Source organism: Meleagris gallopavo, chromosome 3, assembly GCF_905368555.1.
Source record: "Meleagris gallopavo chromosome 3, MGAL_WU_HG_1.1, whole genome shotgun sequence".
In the NCBI taxonomy this organism is placed as follows: domain Eukaryota; kingdom Metazoa; phylum Chordata; class Aves; order Galliformes; family Phasianidae; genus Meleagris; species Meleagris gallopavo.
This window is the reverse complement of record NC_139406.1, coordinates 51,084,347-51,112,239: the sequence shown is the minus strand read 5'-3', so window position 1 is coordinate 51,112,239 and position 27,893 is coordinate 51,084,347.

Below are 27,893 nucleotides of genomic sequence, written 5' to 3'. Positions count from 1 at the left end.
TCATGGAATCGTAAGGTTGGAAACAACCTGAAAGATCATCTAATCCAATGTCCTCCCATTACCACTGCTACCACAAGCACTAAACCATATCTTGCATCTCCTCATCCAGACGCCTCTTGAACACTGCCAGGGACGGCAACTTCACCACCTCCCTGGGCAGGCCATTCCAGTGCCTGACCACTCTCTGAGAGAAAAAGTTCTTCCTTATGTAAACCTCTGGTACAACTTCTGGCCATTTCTTCGGATCCTGTTTGTTGCCTGGGAGAAGAGGCCAAACCCCTCTTCACCACAACGTCCCTTCAGGAATTTGTAGAGTGCAATGAGGTCTCCCTTGAGCCACCTCTTCTCCAGATTAAAAAATCCCAGCTCCCTCAGCCGCTCCTCATAAGACTTGTGCTCCAGACCCCTCACCAGTTTCGTTGCCCTTCTCTGAACATGTTCCAGGGCCTCAATGTCTTTTTTGTAGCGAGGGGCCCAAAACTGAACACAGTACTTGAGGTGCGGCCTCACCAGTTCTGAGTACAGGGGGATGATTACCTCCCTGCTCCTGCTGGCCACACTATTTCTAATGCAGGCCAGGATGCTGTTGGCTCTCTTGGCCACCTGGGCACACCGTCGGCTCATGTTCAGCCGAACATCAACCAACACACCCAAGTCCCTTTCCTTTTCACGGTTATCCAGCCACTCATCTCCAAGCCTGTAATGCTGCATGGGGTTGTCGTGGTCAAAGTGCAGGACCCAACACTTGGCCTTGTTGAACCTCATCCCATTCATCTCAGCCCAGCGATCCAATTTATCTAAATGCTTCTGAAGGGCCTCCCTGCCCTCAGGCAGATCCACACCACCTCCCAACTTGGTGTCATCTGCAAACTTACTGAGGGTACACTCAATTCCTTCATCTAAGTCATCAATAAATATATTAAACAAGATAGGCCCCAGTACCGACCCCTGGGGGGACACCACTTGTAACAGGTCACCAGCTGGACTTAGCTCTATTAACCACTACCCACTGGGCACGGCCCTCTAGACAGTTCCTTACCCAAAGAAGAGTATACCTGTCCAGGCCACGGGCAGCCAGTTTCCCCAGAAGAAAACTGTGAGAGACTGTGTCAAAGGCTTTGCTGAAGTCCAGATAGTCTACATCAACAGCCCTTCCCTCATCCACCAGACTGGTCACCCACTCATAGAAGGAGATGAGGTTGGTCAAGCATGACCTGCCTCTCACAAACCTGTGCTGGCTGGGCCTGATTCCCTGGATGCCACGCACATGCCATGTGATCTCACCCAAGATGATTTGCTCCATTACTTTCCCTGGTACCGAGGTCAGGCTGACAGGCCTGTAGTTCCTGAGCTGTCAGGGGAGGGTTGGGTGGGGGTCAGAGCAAGGTTCTTCACCAGAGGATGGTGGGCATGGAACAGGCTGCCCAGGGCAGTGGTCACAACCCCAAGCTGCAGGAGTTTAAGGAGCATTTGGACAACAGTGAAACCGTGATAGACATAGTGTTGAGTTGTCTTGAATAGACATAGTGTTTGAGTTTGGAGAGCTAGGAGTTGTACTCAATGAACCTTGTAAGGCTCTTCTATCTGAAGATATTCTATGATTCTATATTTCATGAATCATAGAATGGCATGGGCTGAAAAGGACCACAATGATCATCCAGTTCCAACCCCCACTCTATGTGCAGGGTTGCCAACCACCAGACCAGACCTCCCAGAGCCACATCCAGCCCAGCTCTGAATGCCTCCAGGAACAGGGCATCCTAGGCCCTCCTGGGCAACCTGTTCCAGTGTGTCACCACCCTCTGAGTGAAAAACTTCCTCCTAATATCTAACCTAAACCTCCCATCTTAGTTTAAAGCCATTCCCCCTTGTCCATACATTGACAGGGAAGAAACAGGAGAGAAAGGAGCACGCAGCTCTCCACTCACAGTTATCAGGGGCTATTTTGAGGAGGGAGTCTCCTATGGAAACTTCCTCTGGCTTGGCCTGAGGTCTGGCTCTGATCACATTGGTGTAAATGGGAGCACCTTTATTAGTTTGATACTCATCACAAGCACTCTGTCTTGTGATCCACTGAAGCTATCAGACCAGAAAACATTGCCCACTTCTTAGTGAGAATAGTATAAGGTGATGAGAGCATAACCTACACGTATCTCTGCAGAGACAAATGTTGAATCAAAACATGTTTAATCCTAGGCAGAGGAGGGGAAAATGACAGAAGAATCTAATATAAAAGTTCTCCTTTTACCTTTAAACTAAGAGCAGAAACTAAATATATACATGTAGAGCATATTGCTTGAATACTTTTAATTTTCTTAAAATACTACATTATTTAAAAAGAATAAAAGTAATATATAAAATAATGATGGTGCCATATAATTTTATAGCAGAGTTTTGCTATTACATATATAAATGAACGTATTATTAACAAGTAAGTGCAGACAGAAGTATTGTAACTGTCAAGATCTGATCTGGAAAAGTTACTTACCAGAAGAAGTGGTAAATATTTGTTTGGAAACTTACTATTCATGCAGTAGTAAGAAGACATATAGCAATGTCAAACTGCCAGATTGTCAGAGGATCCAAAAAAAACCAACACCTTTTTAAATTTTCTTATGTTAAATAATGCTTAACTATCAGATTGTTTTGTGAATAAAAACAAAACAAAACAACCCACAGACATACTAGAAATAGATTTGAGATTTTTTTGTGAAATGAATAAAAATGAGCATGGTGTGTCTTTTTCATAAATATCTATTCCACATTTGTAATATTAATTTTGCATAGTAATCTCAAAAAAGAACTTGACCATACAATGATCAAGCAGAGTCTGCTGATGAAACCTTCTTCTTCCAGGTATAGAAAGCAAGCATTACAATCTCCAGGCTCTCTTCATGTTGGGGGATTTCAACCATGCTGACATCTCCTGGACCAACTTGCTTGGACTCCTCTCCAGGTCTGCTTCCTATGGGATAGTTTCAGACAGCTCCTTGAACAGTTCAAAGTATGCTTTCCCAAAGACCATCTTTATTATCCTAATTTTGTCTGCTCCCTTCTCGCATGAACTTGAACTCCACCTTCTCAGCATCACTGTCAGCCAAGACTGCCCCAAACTTACACATTCTTGACCAGTCTCCCTGGCTTGCAAGTATGAGGATGTAAGTGTTGCCCAGTGTTATCTTGTAAGTGTTGCCCCACACTATCTTGATCAATGGCAAGGTAGACCTACTCAGCCCCCAGTCATCCAGATGATCAGCAGTATCCTGTAAAGGCTGAAGAATGAATATTCCTGATGACACATTCCTACAAAAGCTCCAGTGAATTCTTTAGGATTCTAGTGGTTTGGAGGGCTTTATTTTCACTTATTTATTTACTATTAATTTATTTTTTTTCTGGAGACAGCTTTTATCAAAGTAAAGAATCTGTAGCTTTGAGAGGCGTGAGGTCAAAGAATAAAATTCTTAAGTGGCTGAAATACTGGGCTCATTGATGCCAAACAAATCTGTTGCTTTTTACAATTCAGAAGCTATTCTTTATGAGTAACAGCTATAGACGCTGAACTCATAAAGGGAGTCACTTGCTTGACTGTAGAAATATCAGCATAATTCCTTCTGATGAAATACTGAACTTCTAGGCTAGCTTTTGTGTAGTGAAGGAAATTTAGTTCAAAAATAACTTAGCAGTGGAAGAAGAAAGTGTCTTAATTCATAATAGCATTGCATCTACAGAAGTATAACCTCAGGCTCCCAAAACTTTGATACAAATTTTTGGATTGTCTCTATTTTTCTTCTCTTAAGAGATCTATATAAGTACCTTTCTAAAACACAATTTTCCATGACAGTTGCTAATATCTTTATAGATTTTTGAATTTCTCTCGGTGTTGTAGAGTATAAAAAGGTGGGTAGGTCACATATAATGAAAATGAAAATAAAAACAAATTGTTTTGTGATGATTCTCTGCATTAAAAGCATGCAATTAACTGCTTGATATCTCTCTGGCCTTGCCCTTACTGCTCCAGCTCAAGGTTACCTTGGCAGGCACATAACTGAAGTCATTAATGCAAGATCAGCTTCTTTGTTGCTGTCCTAAGCTCATCATTTTCTTCTGTAGAGATATAACATTATATTCAGACTGTATGGTAAAAAGGAAGCAAAGTATCTCACAGCTATTCTGATGGCCATAAGACTGTCACATATTAGTACATTACCTAGTTTTGGAAGTTATTCTCTTGCTTCTTTGTTGCCAAAGGAAAATAGATAAAGTTTAACTATTCAAAGGTTCTTAATCTAAAATAAATAAATAAATAAATAAAAATAATAATAATAAAAAAAAGTTTTATAGCAGTATGAAGTGTGTGCTAATCCAAAAATTAGTGTATAGAAAAAGGGGGAAGTAGAAATTGTAGGCACAAATTGTGAGCAAAATAGTTTGATTATTTTACTAGCTTTCTTGTCTAGTCACAGTTCAACAATTTTTCTTCTTGATTAAATTACTTATTCATAGACATTTAGTATCATCTGAGTTGCACTAATGTACAGATGAACTTATGACTCGTCTTCAGCTGCCATTCCAGATATACTCTGTCATGCCTGCAGACTGAGACAGATTTCTCAGATAACCTCAAACAAATAAAAGAGTACCAGATGTCTTATGTGCATCCAAAAAAAAAAAAAAAAAAAAAGAAAAATCATTTTAGTTTATCTAGTTTATTTTATTTACTGAAGGAATACTACTGATTTCATTCTAAAATTCAGTTAAAATATTTTATACAAATTGTTATCTATTAATATTCTATAATAAACTAAAGATTCTTGATTAGTCTTAACCTCATCTTTTTATTGAACATAGCAACCATCTTTAGTAATAGGCAGCACCTTTCTAGTAGTTGCTAAGTAATGAAGGAGCTTTCAATTACCTCTTTATTTTATTTTTATTTTTAGTCCAGAATAATATTGTTCAAAGATATCTTTTGTCTTCACCAGTAGCAGCTACAAATCAATTGCAGAAAAAAACTATTATTTTTTTTGCAATGAAAAAAATGTGCAATTAGGAACTCCTTGCTTATTATATTTTAAGAAAATAAGATCATGTCAGGCGGAATAGTGTTCTGAGCAACCTGATCTTGCTGTAGGTGTCACTGTTCATTGCAGGGGAATTGGACTAGTGGCTTTTAAGAGTCCCTTCTAGCTCAAATGATTCTATGAGTCTTCAATATGATTTTTGAGCCTTCAATATGTTTCTAGAGCTACATTTTATTATCATTATTATTATTTATTTTAAACGATATAACAATGTTGAAAATTAATGACTGAGAATTATTCTTGTTAGGAATAAAAAATCCACTTGTAAAACTTCAACATTTCTCAGAAAGAGTTTTATTTTTTAAAATGTATGTTTAGCCCCAATATCTTCATCAAATTTCTGTGATTAGCTTATAATCAGGTTCCTTTCTTCCTTTTTTTTCAATGTTAAGCACTTCATTCATTCAAGGGGCGCTAATATATCTATTGGCTGTCTTCTCATCTAGAATTTGTGTCGCTGATTGTGTGAACACAATTCAGTTCAAATTCTTATAAAGTATCAGTATTCCTGCACCTTTCAATTGGATACACTTTTAACAGTATTTCTAATAATAGTTATTGACCTGTAGAATCGCAGATCAGGGAATCACAAAATCACAGAATGGCCAGGGTTGGAGGGGACCTCAAGGATCATGGATCTCCAACCCCCCTGCCACGTGCAGGGCCACCAACCTCCACATGTAATACTAGACCAGGCTGCCCAGGACCCCATCCAATCTGGTTCTTGAACACCTCCAGGGACAGGGCATCCACAACCTCTCTGGGCAGCCTGTTCCAGTACCTCACCACTCTCTCTGTAAAGAACTTCCCCTGACATCCAACCTAAATCTTCCTTCCCTCAACTTATAACCATTTCCCCTTGTCCTGTAGTTATCAACCCTTTCAAAGAGTTGATTCCCCTCCTGTTTGTACACAGAATCACAGGTGTTGGAAGGGACCTCAAGAGATGACTGAATCCAATCACACTGCCAAAGCAGGTACCCTACAATAGGTTGCACAGGTAGGCGTCCAGATGGGTATTGAATATCTTCACAGAAGAAGATTGCACAACCACTCTGGGCAGCCTGTTCCAGTGCTCTGCCACCCTTATCATAAACTTCAATTTTTCATCTTGTTGTCTGGATATCCTCCTGCAAGATATAAACAAAAGAAGCACTATATTGCATGCTAATAAGTAAAGGAATAGTGATGATGCGTAACAACTGCGATCTTGTATAAAGTGGATGAAGTCCAAAGAAGTGAAGAGCTTCAAGGAGTGCCACACTGAAATGTTTTTGTGTGTCTCATTTGAAAGAAATTATTCAGTTTTGTAGTTGGATGTAGGATTAAAGAGATTAGATCTGCCTGAAATAAGGCCAATTGCTACTTGGGTACTGTGTGCCTGAACTTCTGGGTCACTGATCATGAATTTTCAATGGAAAATGTTGGTTAAAATGTCAGAAGCAAAAACAAATTCTAGTAGCAAAACATTTATCTGAAACAAATATCAAAGCTTGCCATAAAACATAAGAGGATGGATAAGAAGCCTCTTAAGCTTGATATATAAGTAAACCAATTCATATTTTCAATGTATCACTCACGGTACATTTAACTTCATCCAAATATTCAGGAAAAAAAAAAAGCCCGACTTGGCTGAGTTCAGCAAGCGAGTGAAATGTACTTCATTGATAAAGCCACTAAGAAGCCGTCTTTAGTTTGGGAGAAACTTAACACATCAAATTTCATTAAAAGCCACTCAGTTAAAATCGGAAGAGATTATAAAAATATATAATGACATTTTATCATACTAGTTAGAGGTTATAAATCTCTACATTTTCCAAGTTTATTATATGCATGCCTTTTAACCTTCAATTTTGCAACATCCAAATCTAGAGATATGCAATTGTTAAAACTAAATTGACCTCATGTGTAAGAAAACCAGGTAACTCCAAGGACAGTGATGCACTGTTTTGGCAGCTCAGTGACATCACTTACACAAAACCTTATTCTTGTTTTTCTGGTTCAGTAGCAGAAGTTGTCCAAACATTCCCATGTACTTTTTCATCCCACTGTCATGGCTTTATGATTTTTGTTATTGATATTCCACATCATAACATCATGTAGTGCACTGGGAGTTAAAGAGTTAATACTCCAGTTCTGTGGATTATTGATAGTTCCAGATATACCTTTCCCAGAAGAGAAGAACTACAAATCTCAGAAGACTGCGCTGTTCCATTTCCATTTTCCATTTAGAGGGAAAGATAAAACTGTTCATGAGTCATGAGACTGCTTCTTTTTTTTACTGCTTATCTTTGCAGTGTTTGCTCTCTAGTCGTCTCACCTTCAGCATTAGAGTAAGGCCTTCGATTTTGGACACTCTCTTTCTCATTGTATTTGATTTATTAGCTTCAATTCCAACTGTATTTTTCTATATTGTGCTATCTTGTATTCTGATATCATAATTAGTAAATTAAATTACTCCCTTAAAACACTGCTGCTGTTTTGTTTTTATGACTATCTCACCAACTTTTACCATTTTCCCCATCAACCTCTCCCATGGTGTGGGTTTGCAGGTCCCCCTGCCCCAATTAGTCACAGAACTGGGTTGAACCCAGTTCTAACATATTTTTCATATGATGACCTACAGTAGCTTCTACTGAGTAATATATGTGAAATCAAAGTATCGTTCTCATTTTCAAAAAGATCATCCTCTAGATTTTTCATAATCAATTTGTTCCTTTTTGGAGCACTGTTATAAAAGCCTTTCTCTTACACAATTGATAGTGGCACGTAAGAGAGAAAACACATAATTAGTGAAGGTAATTACTATAGCTGGAGTCAGTAACCCCAAACAGTCAAAGCTAATTAGTGCTAAGAGGTTGCATGAGTATCTTGTTTTCAGAATAGACTGATACATATGACGTGTTTCTACAGTTAATATCATATCAGTGTTTTGCTACTCAGTGAGTTGAAGTGACATGGTGCATGTTAAAAAGTAAAACTTTTCTTCTATGGTTCTAAGAAATGAAAAAAAAAATTACACTGTTGTTTTAAAGTGAAGACATATTAGTCACTTAAGACATGTAATTTCAATTTCAGCACATTCCTTGTTTTGGTTCATCGGTGCAAGAGGCTGCACATCCTGGCATTACCATCTCCACCGGACAATGTCAAAATCAAACAGCAACATTTCCCAACAGTGGGAAAATGTATGTTTTTTTTCATTTTTACATCAACTCTTACTATTTCTTGACAATTTTATATTAGAAAAACAGAATAGAATAGAATAGAATAGAATAGAATAGAATAGAATAGAACAGAACAGAACAGAATAGAGAAGAACAGTTAAGCACAGTTGTAAGGGACATTTGAAGATCAAGTCAAGCTTCCATAACCCTTCAGGTCTGCCAAGTGTTATAGCATTATCCAAACGCCTCTTAAACACTGATACTTGTGGAGCATCAACCACCTTGCTGGCATCTGACACTCAAGTAAAAAAAAAAAAAATTCCTTATATCTGGTCTTAACCTTGGCACAGTTTGAGACATTCCCATGCATCCTAGTATTGGTTACGAGGGAGATTGGTGCCTCCCTTTGCACTTCTCCATGAGGCCACGTCTTGGCCTCTTCTTCTTCAAAGTAGGCAACCCAAATGTCCTCAGCCTCTCCTAACAGACCATTTACCATCTTTGTTGCCCTCTTCTGGATGCTTTCAAATATCTTAGTATTCTTAATATCCTTTTTATATTGTGGATCCCAAAACTGTATACATCACCTCTTTCCACCAGTCAACTATGCTTTGCTTAATGTACTCATAAAACATGTAAGCTGCAGGCACACTTATAAAAAAATAGCAAGTTTTTCATTTAATTATATATCATAATTAAACTGATGTTAAAGAGGAATTAAACAGGATTGCAGTTTTCTCTTCTATTTACACTCTTACAGTCTGTAAATTCAGGGAAACTCTGGTGACTTTGAGAGAATATCAAATTTATTTAAAGGGAATGAGCATTAAATTTGGCCCATAGACCTCCTCATAATCCTCAGCTGAGAGATGACAGCAGATGATGTTGACTGATCACTTAATGCCTTCTGAAAACCAAATATTATAGTGTTTACCCAAAAATAGAGGGAATTGCATATTTACAAGCTGCAAATGAATAATTCATAACAAATAATTTATTCAGTGAATTCCACCTCTTCCCCAAATTGAGTAGATTGTAATATTCCTGAATATATGATCGTTAATTGAACAGCTTCAGTGAATAATTCTCTTAACAGGACTATGACATAGGGAATATTCAGAAAACAGATTAGCTTTAATTCAGAGAAATAGATTATTTTCCTTGTATGGTATACTCCTATAAAAAATAATTCTTAGAGAATTTACCATTAAAATGAGCAATGAAAAAAATAATTTTGACAGTAGCCATAGTTTTTCCTGAAACTTCTTTGCTTTTGTAAACATGAAAGTATTTGTACTTCTTCACTCTGAGCTCCTCTAAATAAGAATCCCACTTTCTTTATTTTATGTAATTTATTCATAGCAAAATCTAGTTCCTAGGTACTGAAAGAAGACTTTAATCTTTTGGAAGACCAAAGATTAAAACATTCCTTATTATATAGTTTTATAGTTTCGAAGCTTCATTATCTTTATTACTACTATTATTGTTCCTAATATTTTCTTTCAGAAGACATAGATCTGAATTCCATTTTTGCAAAATCTAGCACCAAATTTCTGCTCTCTTTTAGGCCATAGTAATTTTAATTCAGCCTCATTCATTCTCATCTTCATCTAGCAATGTTATTATGCCTAGTTCCTTTTAGATACTTGAAGCAAGCTACTTATGATACATGTAACAAAATGTCATTCCTCAGTGTCTGTGATCTGATCCAAATATTGTAGAACTACAGGAAAATACATGGCCTTGAAATTTGTCAATGATTTTCAGTTGACAAAATGTGGAGGTTCGCTTTGTTTCTCTCCTGAACATCTCTGGCGTTAGGGACTGTTTTGGGTTGAAAGAAATTAAGCATTCCAAATAGAACAGACTTCCAGTAGAAGTTTGAGCCTTCAATTTAGAAAAAGCTCCTATAAGAGATAAATGAGAAATTTATTTATTTATTTATTTATTTATTTATTTATTTATTTATTTAATTAATTTATGTGCAGGTGCTGAAATGAAGCCTAACATCTATTCAGCTTTAAGTTAATTCAGTTTCTGCCTTTGCTGTATTTAAACAAACAAATAAACAAAACAACAACAAACAAAAAAAGCCCTACAAAACTACATGATGCTATTTCATGTTAAATTGTATGCATCATTTCATAGAAAATATTTAATTTTCAAATGAAAAGAAAAAGATCCTAAATAACAACCTAGAGAAACTGAGTGAGAGAAGCCTATCATTTAATAAGTACTTGGGATGAAAAAAAAACTTTTGTCCCTTATTTTAAGCAGGTCAAGAAATGCCTAAGAGGAAAAAATGAAACTATTAAGTATCTCAGCATGGAAACCAGAATTGAAGCACCAGTCTTTTCAGCTGCAGAAGGATCTGCTGTTCAGCAGGCATGTTCAGCTTCAGTCTAAATGCACAGGATTTATAGTTAGTGTTGGATCCTGAAGTTTGATCTTAATGTCCAGAGACATTAGAGTGGATCACTGATTATATGCTGCAAACGCATCCAAGTTTTATTTCTACTGACATCAGGGCATGAGGAAATGTTGCTGATACAGATTTCATTGAAATATGCAGGAAAGTGGTTCCCCCATTTCCCAACAGAAACACATGCTCTGAGATGGAAGGGAGGCTATCCACCCAAGTTTATAGAGGAAATTCCTAATAAAGAGAGTATTTTTGCTCCTGCTTCTACTCCAGTGAATGCTGAAAGACTTACAAAAAGTAGAACATAATCAGCATGCTGTTGATGTACATCCTTATCTCCTACCATCTGTAATATGCTGTTGGATCCACACTCAAATGAAGGAAATAAAAACATGAGAAACTCTATTTCCCATATCACCAGTTAATGGATTATCCTCTAGAACACACTGCTGTGGTAAGAACAAGTATTTCCTCTACTCTCTAAATATGAAAGACAAGATCAAAAATTCTATAACCTTAGCCACAGTTCATATGTCCTCAACACAGCTGAAATTGATGATTACAAAGGAAAATAACATAATTTGTGGCTCAAAACTATCTGACTTCTCTGAGTTCTCAACAGAGCAGTACAAAAGTATTTGTCGGATGCATAGCATGAGCTCATGACTTGTCCCTCAGTTGAGTTTCTGTATCACAAATAGAAATATTATCATCACAATTCACAGTCACAGCAAAGAGGCCAAAGAACATTGATGGCTTGGAGACTGATATACTCCCTTAAGTACATGCTTCTTTCACACAAGAATATTAGCAGTGCAGTACAGCCCTGAATCTTCCAGAACTATCTAGTGAGTAGTCACAATGGCACTTTAAGGCAGAAACAAATCCTTTTCCTTCAACACCTCCATCCCCCTCTTTAAATTTTTAAAGATCTTCTTATTCATTTTTAAACATAAAATAACTGCAATAAAAAACTTCTATCTTTAATGGGACTAAACTCATTAACTTGGTCTTGTTTTATATGCTTTTTTTCCCCAGCATCAGTTACATACACTGTCTGATATTCATAAGCTAAATTGCAGCAAGTATTCTGGAACAATTAGTCAGGGCAGGTTTCTCATGGATTTTAGTGGTGTTCATTTACAGAGCAGACACACTAGCAGGATATCCACTGTACTACTGAGGAAAGTACATGAAAGTACAAACCACTACTCCTTTCCCTGCCCTTCCATATCTGTAATTAGTACTGTGGAACAATTAATAATGCGATATTTGAGCTGTGTCCACCACTGCAAAACACCTAGTACCAGTAGCCTTGGAGTCTAACTAGAAACTATAAATAAAGGAAATTATTAAATTTATTCGTCTATTTTCAGTACAAGAGTGAAAGAAAAAAAGCAGTAGAAAATGGGAAGGGATTTAAAATACAAAAGCACAGAGACTGTAAGTCTTCTGTAACATTACACTGCTCGCTGCACTTTCAAGTCAGTTGTCCTGGCAACATGAAATAAAACATTAAATAAAAGAGTAATTTTAACAAATCTGGAAAAGTGATAAATGACCAGGTTACATACATTCATATTTAATGAGTTTTAGACTGGACTTGCTAAATTTTCAAACAATTTTAAGTGATTTTTTTTTTTTTAATGTTTTCTGCAGTTCATCCAGATGCTTGTGTTTACTTAACATAAGATAATTTAATGTGGTTAACATAAAATGAATGTATTCCTGAAATAAAACAGGAAGATAGGTTTATGATTGGCAGAAGAAGGATGAGACAGCAGTGGGAGAACAGCTGCTTTCTCTGCATAATTTTTCCTTTATGATGTCTGTTACCTTAGGATGTCACTTTCTATTTCATCGTTGGGTATGGGTTGTCACAAAAACTTTGTGTAACCCAAACTGCTCTGAAGCTGCACTGTGTGAATGCCCTCTCGTCATGCACATCCATGGCACTAAATGTGACACCTCCTGCTTCTTGGCTCTAATGAGAGACCTCTATTTTCCAAAGCTCTCTTGGACATCAGTGGGGTATACCCACATGCCTTCAATCTCTATTGGAAAAAATTATTTTAGGAAGGGATAATTCATTCTTCTTCCTCATGACTGAGCAGAAAGGACACAGGATGCCCTTGTTTATGTTAGGAGTGCCAGTATAGAAAGACGGATTTTTGTCATGCTTTTAAAAGATTGATTACATTTTGCTAAGCAGATGGTCTCTTGGTATGGAATACCTATTGAACTGAATGCAGCTGAACACAGGGCCAAGGGACTTAAGTACTTTAACAGTTTGAAGAACTAGGCTTAATGTTCTTCTTCCTTCCTTCCTTCCTTCCTTCCTTCCTTCCTTCCTTCCTTCCTTCCTTCCTTCCTTCCTTCCTTCCTTCCTCCTCCTCCCCTCCCCCCTCCCTCCCTCCCTCCCTCCCTCCCTCCCTCCCTCTCCCTCCCTCCTCTTCTCTCTTTCTTCTTCTTTCTTTCTTTCTTTCTTTCTTTCTTTCTTTTCTTTCTTTCTTTCTTTCTTTCTTTCTTTTCTTTCTTTCTTTCTTTCTTTCTTTCTTTCTTTCTTTCTCTTCCTTCCTTCCTTCCTTCTTCCTTCCTTCCTTCCTTTCCTTCCTTCCTTCCTTCCTTCCTTCCTTCCTTCCTTCCTTCCTTCCTTCCTTCCTTCCTTCCTTCCTTCCTATGATTTGTTTATTTTAATCTTACTGTGGTCTGACCCAACTACCACAGTACAGCTATACATCTTCATTGCACACTACTAATTGCATTTTGAATATACTTTTTGGTTCTGAATATATTAAACTGGATATTTAAATACCAGCCAGAAGATTTTAACTACTCTATACCCTTCAAGGGGCTGCATTCCTGGCATGCCTTTTTTAGCCAGTCTTTGAGGGAAATCAGCATCAATAATGCACCGATCTTAGATAGTTGGATGGCCCAGTAACTTTGTTACAGTGACTAAGCAGGAACACACTTGAATTAATCTAGTCAGATTTCTCTCATACCTTCATCAAGAGTGCGAGAATCTTTCTGAGGCATTGCAGTTAAAAACACTCACATGTCAATTGCAATTTACATTTTCAGATAATAACTTCTCCATGATAGAGACCTATGAAGGTCTCGTTAAAATAAACAGAAAATTTGATATATTTACAAACAGGAAAAGACCATAGAGGTGGTTGAAAGGACCAAGATTTTTGATTTGATCAGATTCAGATTATTTTCTAATTTGTCTGCCAATTGGTACAGGCCAATATGATTTATCTCCATTACAGACTAGCAATGAGGAAGCAATTACATCTCTGAGAATTGTTCATGGTGTCTATCAGGATATACGCTGTTCCTTGTTTATGGCTTTGCTTACAAGGCACCATTCAGCTCACAGTTGTCTACTGGGTTGTCTAGTCCTCTTCTGTGCTAACAGAGGAGGGCTCCCTTTCATGCATTCTCAATTCCTTTGTCTCTTTCTGCTTTTTAACTTGACAGCATAAATTACTTTCTCAATTTTGCATAGAATTCTGGTAATAATAATGAACATTTCATTTTTCAGCCAGTCCTCATTTGAATGCAAACTTTGCTCTCAAGATGTGCATGGCTGATCTTGATTAAGATATTCTTCTCTTTCTTACATACATAATCCTTTGAAGTTCCATGCATATGGAAAAAGAATAATATTAGAGTGGAGATCTGCCTTGCAAATCTCAGAAAAGCCCAACCTTCTGATTAGGGTCATCCTTGAACATGACATAAGCACTTCAGTGGTACACTTATTCTCATGGGATGGGCCAGATTCTGTTATGCCTAAAATAACTGAACCATGCTTACTCAATTTAAACTATCAGTTTATAAATTAAATTATTTTATAAAAATAAAAATGGCATGATCTGTCTCGCTGAAAAAACAGATTATTCATATACACTGAAATTGATCTGATCTTTTTAAGAGTATTTTCAAGAGTATTTCTGAGTACGTGTATGTGTGTGATAGAGGGAGAGGAAGAGAGAGAAATATAAAATACGCTATAAAATATGTGGGACATATATTTAATCCACCAAGAGATTCTAAATTCTGCTCAGGAAGTCTTTAAGTTTTGCCTGGTAATTTCATGAACCCATTTAGTGTAGATGGATTGGTTGAAAAGGGGTATTAAAACTGCCAGATACAAATACCTCCCACACTAAAAGTCATCAAAGAAGTAATCTCCACAAGCCTACCAGGAGGAATATTTCAGCTTAGCTGTATTCAAGAACTCTTCATGTTGTTTAAGTGCAAAAGAGAAAGAAGGGAAAAGGGAATCATATTACTCTTTCCAGACTATTTGCAAACAGGGATGAGATGATTAGCAACTATTAAGACTAACAACTGTGTTTAGTAATATTCTATTTCTGGTTGTCAACATTAATATAAAAAGGTAATATCCTGACTTAGTTATTCTAATACTTAAGCTTTACAACTAAAACACTTTTTAGGTGCGTCCAATTAAGCATTATAACCTTGAGGCAGTGTGCAATGTCATAACGGGAATGTCACTGCTGTGGACTTAATGGTGGCATTCAAGAAATGTTGCAAATTGCTGTGCTTCCTTCTAAAGCATAAAAAGTAGATTATCTCTTTAAAAAGGAAGATTTTAGAAATCTAAAGACAATGTTACTACACTGTTCTTCTCATAAGAATATGGGCTTCTTTCAGATCCTAACACTCACCCAGGGAAAGTTTGGGGAGCTGTAGAAACTGTTATTCTTCTCCAAAAAAATTCAACACACAACACTTTCACTTTGGTCTGAACAAGCAACTGACTGGTTACTTATCTGTCTCCCAGTACATCAGGAAGAGAAGATCTCCAGCAACTTCGAAGTTTCAATGTATGCATGTGTTTCTTCCTAGTTATTGCCTATCTAGAGCAACAAAACTAAACAACAACAACAAAAAAACTTATTCTGTCTTCTCATACAAAAATAATTTATCTGAAAAGTCAAACTCAAATTGAAGGGATCAGAGGCTTCCAGGCAATGCTTTTCATTCACAATAATGGCTGTAAATGTGAAATTACATTCTAAAAGAAGTCAAGTAAGCAGGAGATCATCAAGGAAACATTAGGTAATACAACCCAGACTGGAGTTAGTATAAGTACTAATATGAAAGTCAGAATATAAAAAGGACCTTATCATAGGTACCACATGTATTTTAGTCCTTTTATATCTATAAACAAAAATGTCTTTCAATACTATACTTTCAGTACTGACACATAAATAGTATCATACAAAAGTTGTTGGGTTATCTGCTGCTTGTTTAAAGAAAAAGAATTGTCATGTATCACTCAGTTGTGAAAAAAAAAGGCTCAAAATCTTCAAAGTAAATTATAAATATCATATTTTCAAATGTATGGTATCAGTGACTCTTTTTATCTACCCTTTCAATTCCCTTGCTCAACACTGTACTATACCTCAAATCACAGGAATATTCTGGTTGTTTTCCATCGAGTAGTAAAATCCATCCAACAACTCCATTTCACACAAAGTTTGAAAATAGCTTCTGTACATGTTCTGAGATACAAATCTATTGTTATGTAAGGAAAGATGCTTAGGCTATTCCACAGTCTTGAATGTTAATGATCACTTCAGTTAAAATGCTGTACACACATATTATGCAGAAGGCTCCTCCACAAAAGACAGATTTGTGAATCACAGTCAATAGTCAACACACAAATAAAGTAAATATGCATTATTTATCTAACATTTGCCAAGCTATGTAGAAAAATTTAATTTACAATATGAAATCCCAGATATGGAGGTTTTAACTGTCATTCTAAATTAAATTATATCATTTCACTCATTTGAGCAGCCAGGAATGTTTTGCTTTTCATATTTTAAAATGGAGAGACAAAATTTATTCTTTCTTTTTCTTTCCATCTGCATAACACTATAACAGTGCAATAAACTTTCTTAAGGATTCTCTTAAGGGTGATATCATCACCAAATATATCTTTTGCATTAATATATTAAGAACATTCCTGTCATTGTTCTGCATCAAAAACTTTCCTGCACTTGCTCTCAGAGGAAGAGAGGTTGAAGGCAGCTGCCAGATTTCCTTATGATGTCCATTCAAACAGTGCACTAAATTCCGTACATAGGAAAAAATAGATATATTTTAATTGCCCATTTTCAATTATATGAGATGTGTTTTATGGACTGAAGTGTAATTTTTTTTGGTGTACTAGAAACAGTAGAGATACTAGCATCCTCTGATGTGATTACTTACATATTTTGTTGCTATTTTTTCTCCCTTTTTGCAGAAAAGTGACTGTGAAATGGCATTTATGATCCATATGTGTTTTTTTTATGTCTGCTACCACGGTGAACAAAAGCTCCTCTGAGGATCTAGTTCTTAAAGCAGACTGTGCCAAGCAAAGAGAAACAAAAATCCTTCAGTTTGGACTTCACAGAAGAGTGTGATTATTTTCAAGACTGGATTAATGTCATTTTCAATGAGCTCAGAAAATTTCCTGGAAAAGATAAACTGAATGAACATTTTCTTCCATAGTTTCCAGTTGTTGCTGCTGTCATATGCTACTGAGTTTTCCCTGTACAGCAGACTGCCCCACCTAGGTATCATAACAACAGTTAGTCTTGTGTTGCAAAGCAACTCATCAATTTTGACATTGTCTTTATTTTTGATATGGATTTCAGTGGAAGTTAAGAAATTGAACTTTTAGTCCCAGACCAGTAACTGGGCTTTCGTTCCCATATCAGCCTCATAAAGGACAAACAAACAAAAAGGACAAACAAATGTTCATTTCTTTTCAAAATCAACTGTGCAAACTAGAACACAGGATCTCCATACAAAGACAGTCTTATCCAGAAGCACTTCATTTTAAAAATTTTCCATTGTGTACTGCAGCCAAAGTGATCATTAGTAAAAGGACAGTATTTCCTAAAACCAATCTACTAATAAGTTTATCTTTTCTTGTCTGACCACTCCTTTACAGTCTTAACACAGACAAGCAGTTAAAGATTTGCAAGCAAACTCATAAACAAATATTTATTTTCAGTATGGTAACCCTTGAATGCCCCATTCATATGGACTGCTCACTTGCTTTCCTCAAATATCTCAAGTACTTAAAATCAAAGGAGTAGGATGATAATGCTTTAGAAAAAGATGCAGAATTATTTTTGTGGTTCTTATGCTTACATTTTAATTTAACTTTGGTTTTATTTTCCTTTGATGCCCACTATTGCTTTTTAGCACTGGTCTTTTGAGTGGCTATGCTTTGTGACTTGCAGCACTGTTCATTAGAAGAGCATGAAGGAGGAGAGTGCAGAAAATGAAATTGTTTGACACAACAGAATGAATTAATTCAAGGTGAATTTTTAAGTGCTGACCTTTGACTTGAACTCACTCAAAAGCAATGTGCATATTATTATTTCTCAGTGGAAGTGTCAGGAAGAGAAGAATAATGCAATCTATTGGAGTAAGAAATCACAATTTTATTCTCATCTCTCTTCTCAAAATGTCAAATGATTTTGTTTGCTCCTTTGGAGCTCTGAAGAAGTTTTGGACAGTTCAGTAGCAATTTCTCTCATATAGGAATTTAAATCAGACCAACTCATTAATTGCTTTTGAAAGCATATATCATATTTTTTTAACCTTATTTTCTGTATTATTATTTTTTTGTAAAAAAAAAAAACCTGTCACAGCTACACAGATAATCTGTACACTAAAAAAGAAAAGAAAAGAAAAAAAAAAGTTGGGAATTCAGTTTATTTAATTTTGGATTTTTTTGAAAAGGACTGCCCCTAAGCAAGAGAAAAGGAAAATTTCCTGGTTCTTACTTTATGATTGACATTTTTTGCAAGACTGTTCATTAAAACTTGCAAAAACATGAGCTCCCTAAAATAGCTGTATAACTTAAAGAACTGTTTGGAAACCTTGTAATTGGAAGTGTCTGTAGATTTCAGAATCTGCTGCTCAGATATCACTGAGGTTTGCTGCCTTCATTGTACTTTAGTGTGCCAGCTGTATCTGATCCAAAAGTATGGAAACTGACTTGTTTAAACTCAGCCATTGTGTACTGTTTGTGATATGTGCATAATGAATTCTGAATGCAAATATATGCTGTAAAGTGAAATACTGAAAACCTGTATGACAAGCAGTAAAGCTGCACTATACAAAATGTAGTTTTATATCATAAATATTCACTTGTGTCAAATATATAGGAGCTGCTGAAAACAGAGCACTCTAATTATGCATGGTTTGTTACTCATTCAGTCTCAGCTATTTGAACTCTTTCTTTTGAAATTCTTGACCTTAGCTGAAAGAGAACAGAAAGAATAAATACGTAGGTTACTCCAAAAGTAATGCCTGCTATTTACTTCTATGGAAACTACAACAGATATAAAAAAGCACAAACATGATTTGATAGAGAAAATTCTCAGCTACGAAACGCTATTTTTCAAGATAGTCACCACCACTAGCTATGCTTTTTTTTTTTTTTTATCTGAAAGAAGCAAATATACTAATTGTTGAAACTGCAAAGGAAACATGTAGGAACATGGACAGCATTTTGTCCATATTTAGGCTAACTGATACTGTAAGTTGATCAACAGTACAGTAAAACTCACAGGGCTCTACCTGGTAGAAAAAATTCTAGAATTTAATATATGAGAGACCCCAAACGTTTATAGAGCCTCACAGAACCCTTTCTCCTGCCTTTAGCCAGTGGTCACAATGTAGGTATAACTGATATATGAGGGCTGCTCTGAAAGTAATGTCTCCTATATTATTATTCTGGCCCACAGGTCCCTTCTAATGGGCCAAAAACGTAGAAAACATTCAGGAATTGCTCATCCAGGGTTTTGCTGAAAGTTAAATCTATTTATGGAAGATAAGAATTGAAAAAACAACTACAATATGTAAACAGGATTTTTCCCAATTCATACAGTAACACAGTGAACAATCAGATGCTTCCCTTTGAAAATGTTCACTTTTCAGAGTGCATTTTTTACAGGCAGAGCTACTACCATTACATTAGAATCCCAAATACCCATTGTCTTAATAATTGCTCCCCAGTTTTACTTTTACCCATTCATTTTCCAGACAGCAATCTCTTGTGGCCCTGATTTGCTGTAAGGAGGTATGTGAAATCCTTTGTTAATACCAACAGGACTTTTGTCAGAGACTGCAACTTGAGATTATATTTAAGGTACATTCCCAATAACATATTATCTTGTTTTTTTCTTATGATTTGTTCTTCTGATCTTAAAATGAGCTCATGTTCAAACAGAATATTGTTTGTGCATTATTTCAGTACAATCCCCTACATGGCCATTTATTCTGGAATTTCTTGTGGTAGCTCTTCTCTTTTTTAAATTTATTTCCTTATTTTTATCTATGATATTTTGCATCATCTTAGTTACAATATATATCATATATATATTTCATGTTCTCACCTAGAAAATTCACCAGCTTCAGATTTTTTTCCTCCTTTCCAGTCTGGTGTATTCTCAGACTAAGATATAATCTCTTTCCCAGAAATATCCACATGATTTTTCACAATTTTCTTTTCACTTTCTCTCAAGATTTTCTGATCATTACGTTTGTGCAAATCTTCATAAGACTTTAACTTTTGCACATTTTTAACATACTTTTTGATTTTATATCATTTTATCATTTTAATATAATTAACACTTATGCATTTTGCATATATTTTAGGCAAATATTTTACATTATCAATACCTTTCACCATATTTCCTCTATTACAGTAGTCATTAAAGTTAGTTTTTCCTCCTGTATACATATATATTGTCAGTTTTCTCCTACATACACTTCTAGTATATTTACTGGATATCCCTGTACTAACCCTCATACTTTCTAAGCCTTTGGATATTCATTATTTATACAATTTCAGCTTAAAATTTCATTCTTTCTAGCTTTTTGCTTGAGGAAAGAAAGTGATTGTTGAAATTTGCTCTCTCTTCTTTACAAACTTGGCAGCACATTGCCATTTTGTAGAATGTTCTCTTTGGAAAGTTTTAATCAAACCTATGGTTTATATTATGCTTTGCACAAGAACTCTACTGTGGTCAATCATATACATTAAGCATTTTTCAGAAACTTCTCTAAGATTGCAACACTTTATCTTTTTTGCTTCGAAAGCAAATTCCAAGCACTTATACCTGCTCTACACAACTCAAAGAACAAAGTCTATTTGCACAGACATGAGAGAATGTTAGAGGAATCATAAAGGGCTTCAAAGTACTGCTTGCACTAGTTGGCACAGACACCCCTGTAGAATAAACAAAAATGAACAATAAAATATTGAATTGCCCTAGGCAATAGTGATGAATCATGGGACAATATTTCCATCCAGTGACTATAGTGATGACATGAGCTGCACAAATAAAAATGTAATTCCCAATATGCTTATCTTTTTCGTCTTACATAATACATGACTCCAGCAACAAACAAGCTGCAGGACATTTACATTTTCATCTGTTTGACTAGAGGACAGGACAAAAACATGCAAATCAATGTTCTTTTCTTGGTTTATTCCTGTTATCACACTCTTCATTTGTCATGAAGTCAAATAGCTTGACATTTTGACAACTGACATTATATTCTTATGGGCACAAGTCAATTGATCTAAAAGAATCATACCTGCTTTTCACTATTTTTCATCTAAGATTGATTTTAGAAAAAATAAATCCATAATATTATATTCTTACAATTTCTGCAGTTGAATTTACTCCTAAATTTTTCAGGTAGTCTGAGATGTAATTTCTGTAAACACCAATACTTTCTCATGCTGTTTGAGGTATGATCCTGTATTTCAGTGAAGGATTTGTTGTTTCTGATTGTTTTGCAATGTTTATATGGAAGCTGATTTTGGTAAACAAATTTGAAGAAATTTAAATAATAGAGGTGCAAGAAGCAAGAACTCACACAGACTCATGTTGACTGTAAAAAATACAGACTGAAAACAATCACCTGGAGGTGTCCAATAAGACCTTTCACAACAATCCTGTAAGTTGACTGGAAACAGTCTTACCTTCATATGTATTCAAATATTCTTGCCAAGAAAGACATGTCCACCAGAAGCTCTAAAGCTACATACCATTTTATGACATAAGACATCTTTGAGGATCCTTTTGGTCTGCTGAAATGAAATGACTTTTCAACTCCTGTACCTTTCTGTCCACATGACTCTCCTTCTATGATGGAGTGACAGCATTGGTGGACAAGGGGAAGGTGACCAATATCATTTACCTGGACTTGAGCAAAGCCTTTTACATGGTCCCCCACCACATCCTTATCTCCAAATTGTAGGGATGTGGATTTGATGGGTGGACCACCTGATGGATAAGGCTTGGTTGAAAGGCCATAGACAGAGGGTGGTGATTAATGGTTCTATGTTCAGTTGGAGGATAATAACGAGTGGTGTCCCCCAGGGGTCTGTTTGTCTGTTTTGGGACCAGTGCTCTTTCATATCTTTATCAGTGACATCGATGATGGAATTGAGTGCACCCTCAGCAAATTTGCTCATGCCACCAAGCTGAGTGGTGCAGTTGACACAGTGGAAGGAAGGGATGCCATTCAGAGGGACCTCAATAGACTTGAAAGCTGGGCCTAGGTGAATCTAATGAGGTGCTCTAATGAGCAAAGAGCAAGGTTTTGCATTTGGGCTGAGGAATCCCAGGCATACATACAGACTGGAAGGAGAGGTCCTTGAGAGAAGGACCTGGGAGCTCTGGTGGATGAAAAACTGAACATGAGCCAGCAGTGTGCTCTTGCAGCTCGGAAAACATATGGTATCCTGGGCTCCATCAGAAAAGGAGTGGCCAGCAGGGACATGGAGGTGATTGTCCCTCTCTACTTTGCTCTTGTGGGGCCCCATCTGGAGTACTGTGTCCAGGTCCAGAGCCCATAATACAAGAAGGATAGGGAGCTGTTGGAAGGAAACTGAGATGACTGGAGGGGGATTTATCTCCAGCTTCTGTGGTCCAGGGTTTTAGTGGGAGCTTTTGTCAGCATTCTGCATCCATGTTAAAATTAGTGGGTCTGGGGGGCATCAGAGGGAGGAGGGAGATGTAGGTGGACAACTCGTGATGGTTTCAGCTAAGTCAGTTTCCTGTCCAGAGGAAACTGGATCCAGAGGAGGGCCACAAAGATGATCAGAGGGCTGGAGCACTTCCCCTATGAAGACAGGCTGAGGGACATGGGCTTGTTCAGCCTGGAAAAGAGAACGCTGCACGATAACCTCATTCCAGCCTTTTAGTATCTGAAGGATGCCTATAAACCCTATAAAGCCTACAAAGAGGGAAGTCAACTCTTTGAAAGGGTAGGTAACAGCAGGACAAGGGGAAGTGGTTTTAAGTTGAAGGAGGGAAGATTTAGGTTGGATGTTAGGGGGAAGTTCTTTACAGAGAGAGTGGTGAGTTGCTGGAACAGGCTGCCCAGAGAGGTTGTGGATGCCCCATCCCTGGAGGTGTTCAAGGCCAGATTGGATGGGGTCCTGGGCAGCCTGGTCTAGTATTAAATGTGGAGGTTGGTGGCCCTGCCTATGGCGTGGGGGGGGAGGGAGAGAGGGGGGAGATTCATGGTCCTTAAGGTCCCTTCCAACCCAGGCCATTCTGTGATTCTGTGACAGAAAGATCATGCCATTCCTAGATCTCATCCTGAGACTGCACAAAGATGTGATAGTGGGCAAGTGTTGAGTTCTAGAAACCTGAAAACCTTTATTTATCTCTCAGCATAGGCATAAACCCTTCATTCTAAAAGGAATAACTCTTTAGCTCTGCAGTTAGACAACCAAAAGGTGTGATTCTTCCCTGAATTTATCCTTCCAGTATGTGCTGCAGCTGGGATGTTGTCAGTATCTTCTTTGTATAGGGTTTTGCTGAATCAGAGAGAAAAAATAATTCCAATTAGGAAGTCGTACTCTACCTATGACAGAGTGAATCCACAGGTATCTTAGTCCAGGGAACAGCTAGTGCCATCATAGGAAATAGCCAAAAAACCCCATAAAATATTTGGAAAAAAAATACATCTTGCATTGCATACAGATTCAGGTTCCTTCCACTGTTGAGAGCTCTCATTTTTTTAAAGCAAATTAAGTATGAAATAAACTGATTCTTTCCCCTGTGCTTTTCAGTTTCATAGCTCAAACACAAAATCAGTTATTCGCAGTGCTTAAGTCAAGAATCATTAACCAGTAATAAGGTACCTCAGATTTGATTGACTCTGCTGATGTATACCTAGTCCATTTTCTTGGCCTTTGCAACTCAGTGTAAATTCTCTTGTCCTAATTGCTTCATTTTCTCTTTCCTTCTGATCTCTCATCCTTTCCCCTTGAGCTTATCTTACTTTACTTCTCTTATTTTTTAATATAACCTACACAATAATTTCTACAGCTTTTATATCACTGTTGTTTCTTAGTATCTTCTCCCTTCCAGCAATTGATTTTTTTTCTTAATCTTCTTTCTTTCTTCTCTTGCTCACTCAGGTTACTTTTGCTTTCCTTCTGTTTCTTCCTCTTCTTTATCTCTTATTTATGTTTCCTCTCCTGCTGCTCTTCATCCTCTCTAGTTACCCACATTCACTTTCTCGTCACTGTTATCATTCCACTGATTTCTACCTCATTCTCCATCTCAGTCTTTCTATGCATTTTTTTTATATGTGTATTTATTTATCTATTTCCAGTTGCTTTCACTGATGCCTCCCAGTGTGCCCTGCAGCTCTTGTGCTTTACATTCTTCTCCTCTTCTGTCTACTTTCCAAACTTTTAAAAAGTCCTCCTAAAACCCTGCAGTCTTCATAAGAAAGAGCATTTTTCTACACAACTTTTCTTTTGAATTCCCTATTATATTGACCTGTTCTCTCAAATTCTGTGCTTTGAGCAGGAAAACTAGTTTCACTGCAGCTACAAAACATAGAGCAAACTGGCACAGGCCACAAGAAATATTCTTTTATATATATTAAAAAATAAAAATAAAAAAAATATATATTTTTAAAGCTCTTTTTACTTTTTCATATCTCAGAAAAAAATTTCCCCATGGCCATTAAAATTAAAAATAAACAAACAAAAAAAGAAAGGAAACAACAACACTTGTTATGACATTTTTCATTCCCAACTGAAATTTTGGTGCCACAGAAAACAAACTTTTTGCAAACTGAGAATTCTCTTTCTCTGATTAGGACAGAGAAAAAAAGATTTCATCTCTTTTATTGGGCTTGTTGTGAACTATTTCACTCAGAGATTGATCTGTTCACTCCAGGTCATTCAAATACAGCCATTGATTATCCAAGTCATCACAGTATAATGCTATTCATTACTATTCCACATCTTTGTCAAAACATGCACGACAATAGCTGAATGTAAATATACAGTACAACTATCTAAACAGAGTTTAAGTAATGTCAATATTGTCTTCAGGTACTGCTACACAACACTCTGAAGAGTCAGCAAAATACAAGTTTAACTTGTAAAACAAGTGAACAAGTAGAGGTGAGCTCTACCTGTTACCTCTTTCCATCTTGTCTCTCCTTCCAGGATTTTTTTCTTGAGATTTACCTATTGAACATTAAATTGTAGGTTTGAAATTAAGCCTTCAATCTCTGACGTCCTTTGTGTGATATTTCACTGCTTACAAAATATAAAGTGCATTTTTGGTCACAACAAATATATTTGTCAAAATCTTGAGCTTGCATACTTCTGAGAGTGCACTGTAAAAGATACGGTGGTTTGACAAACACGATTTTCATGCAGCTTTCCTTAATGCCTAATAGGCAGCCATCACAACAGTTTAAAACCAATAACGGTGGAGAAATAAAGGGAAATACTAACAATCTTTGCAGCAAAGTAGCATTGCTTGTAGGTAAAATGAACCAAAATCAGACAGTCTTGGCTATCCCCATGACAACTTATGCCTCTTAAAATAGTGGAATTCCAGTTACTCTTTTGTTGCCACTATGGGGCCACCATTCTTCCCACAAGAATGCACCTGTATTAATTCTACATGCCTTTCAAGCTCCGCATAGGTTTTCTGAAAATCTTAAAAAACATCTTAAATTTTTGCAGAAGCAGTGAAAAAAAATGGAAATAACAACGTTTCTGCACTACTTTTTGTCACTGAGCACTAAAGTTATGGATTAATTTTGTAATAGAGCATAAAGCTATTGGAATAAAAAAGCTATTAAGTTTGAGAATTTTTTTTTCTTTTTGTTCCTTTTTTTTTTCTTCCCCTGAAGCATTAAATCACATATATTTATTAGTAAAATCAGTTTTCTTGTATTGCTTACATATTAACCTAGAAGAAGGTAAATTTTGTTTTTGTTTTTGTTTTCACAAGGCTTTTATTTTTATGTACTTTTGTCACCATTTTTTAGCTTACAAATTAGATTATCTGAGATCCACTCAGACAAAAAATTAACCTTGAGCTAAAGGTTCCTTTCTTGATACCTCACACACACAAAGGCTTTTTTAAATAATATATGCATTGAGCAAGAAATTCTTTAAAACCTTTTCGAGACCTTGCTTTACTTAATTTATTATGTTGCTCAATTCTATTTATGTTGCTCAACTTATTATGTTAATTTATTATGTTGCTTTTTTTGAAACTACTTGTTTATGGATTTATTCTTATTGTCTCTCTCATAGAAACCGCTCCTAAAACCTCTGCTATAAAGTTTTGGATCCTGCAATATTAAATGAATGTTTGATTTTCACTTTTTGTTTGGGAAGTGAACAATTAATATATAAAATAAATATTTTTAAAGGAATATTGATTTTATTCTAAGCAAAAATAAGTAGCAATAAATGGGACTTCTCAAAGATGTGAAGAGGTTAAAAGAAATAAGTCACTGTCACTTAAGGTTCTACGAAGCATTGCTTAAGAACCATGGAAGAGAGGAAACAACATTCTGAATTTCACAAGAAATCTTGTAGGCTAAAGTAGCTAATAGTCTTATTCTGTTTTTGAGTAAGTATGGATTAAATCTTTAGCTGGCTAAGACTTGTATTGCCCAAGGACATACATTCAGAATATTTTAAGAATCAATTTCCTCTATCCATAAATCACTTTTTTTCACCAACTGAAGTGCATCAGAGAGTTTGACAAGTTCTGTTGTACAATAAATTACTGTGATTTGCCCACCTGACATAACGTTTTCTGTGGTTACTTTTTGGAACATGCAGCAGTGTAAATATTTTTGTGCACAACAATTCAGAAGGTGAAATATCTTGAATAAACAGACTTGCAATATCATAGACTGTAATAATATTTTTCCAGTGTATTGGCAATAACGGGGAAAGAGAGGGAGGAGGTGGTAAAGAAAAAGGAGGAAAAGAAGCAAAGGAAAGGCCAAGGGGAGCACTGCAATTTACCAGAACTATGTTCAAATATCTTGTCTGAGAAGTAAAATTATTTTTCTCTGGAGAAAATAGTGAAAATAAACATATTGCATTAAAATATATTTGTCATCGACTTTTTTTTTCCCTCCATATTGTTGATTGATCTGTAGTGAACTTCTCTTAAATCTGTAGCAACACTCAGAATTAAAAAGAGCAACTAAATCACAAATACTCCATGTATATATAATAATATATTATAAATATATATATTATAAACTCCATATATATAATATATATTATATTATATTAATTATATTATATTATATTATATTATATTATATTATTTATATATATGTATATATTATTCACTGTACAGTGCATCCCAATACTTTGCATAAAAATACAGAATTCATTTGATCTGAACAAATACAGGACAATATTAGGACAAGAATGATTATTCTCACTAACAGCAGGTAAATAAAGTTTTGATAACATTAGTCATTTAATTTTCATTCAGTTTTATACATGTGGCATCATATATTAAAAAATAAATTCAGCAGGAGACACCAGTTGACCAGATAGAGAACAAGTGAAAAGCACAAGGATTATGAGCAACTTTGTTCAGCAATTGGGCCATTCGTCAATATTTAATTTTATGTTTCACCAAGCCAATTAAGATTTGATGGAACACGATTGGGTATTCTTGACAATGCTTGAGACAGGATTTCCATTACACTAAGATAAAACATGAGCTTTATTGGGCTAAGAATGCAATCATACATTCAGAGACCAAAAGATTAATTGCAGGAAAATTGCTGAGGTGATTATGGAAGGGAAAAGCTTGAGCAGACTGAACAGCTTTGTATCTATGTTCAGAC